Below are 1,278 nucleotides of genomic sequence, written 5' to 3' on the forward strand. Positions count from 1 at the left end.
AGGGCCAATGATGATAAACTAGCATCCTATACTAAGCATTTAGGATTGCAGGTAAGGTATCAACAGATGTAGCAACAATGTCAGGCTATGCAACAGAATAGGATTAATCGAAACAGTAACATGCTACACTACTCTAATGCAAGCAGTAGAGGGTAGAATAGGCGATATCTGGTGATCAAAGGGGGGGCTTGCCTGGTTGCTCTGGCAAGAAGGAGGGGTCGTCAACTCCGTAGTCGAACTGGGCAGCAGCAGCATCGGTCTCGTAGTCTACCGGAGAGAAGAGGGGGAAGAAACAATGAATACAATGCAAAAAAAATGCATATCGATGCATGACATGACAAGTAACGATGCTAGGTGTGCTCTAACGCGGTATGAGGTGATACCGGTGAAGGGGGGGAACAACCGGGAAAGTATCCCCGGTGTTTCGCATTTTCGGACAGAGGAGCCGGAGGGGAAAAGTTGCGTGTTCCGTATGCTAGGGGTGTGTGGCGGATGAACGGGTTGCGTATCCGGATTCGTCTCGTTGTTCTGAGCAACTTTCATGTAGAAAGTATTTTCATCTGAGCTACGGTTTATTTTATATGATTTTCTAAAGTTTTAAATCATTTTTAGAATTTATTTAATTAATTTAAACTAACATTATCCAGAATAGTGTTTGCTGACGTCAGCATGACATCAGCAGTCAACAGAGGTTGACTGGGTCAAACTGACGTGTGGGCCCAGTGGGACCCACCTGTCATACTCTCATAGGTTGATTAGGGTTTAGGTTAAACAAAACACTGTTTAACTAAACTAACTGGTCAATTAGATTATCTAAGTAGGATTAATTAACTTAATTAATTTAGTTAATTAATTAATTAATTAATTAAATTTATTAATTTATTATTATTATTATTATTAGAATTCTTTTTTTTTGTTTTGAGGGGTGGGCCCCCCTAGTCAGTGGCACACAGGGCCTTAACAGGCACGGGAGCTAACGGGTGCGTGGGCGCCCGTCAGGGGCGAGCCCGGATGCTGGCTCAGGGGTGGCCATCGGCGCGCCTGGGCGCCGGCGGCCAAGGCAGCGACAGCACGGGGCGAGGGGAGCAGGGCGGCCCGCTGGCCGTGGCTGGAGAGGGCGCATGGGGGAACGGCGGGCGCGGGGCAGCGCAAGGACGACGCCGGAGTTGCAGCACCGCTGGTGGAGCGACGAGGCGACGAGGTGGGGCGCAAGGCGAGGGGCGCCGTGGTTGGGTCGTCGGACGCGGGTGCGCGGGAGCCGTGGCGAGGCACGAAGCT

This window comes from Triticum dicoccoides, chromosome 2B (genome assembly GCF_002162155.2).
Source record: "Triticum dicoccoides isolate Atlit2015 ecotype Zavitan chromosome 2B, WEW_v2.0, whole genome shotgun sequence".
NCBI lineage: Eukaryota > Viridiplantae > Streptophyta > Magnoliopsida > Poales > Poaceae > Triticum > Triticum dicoccoides.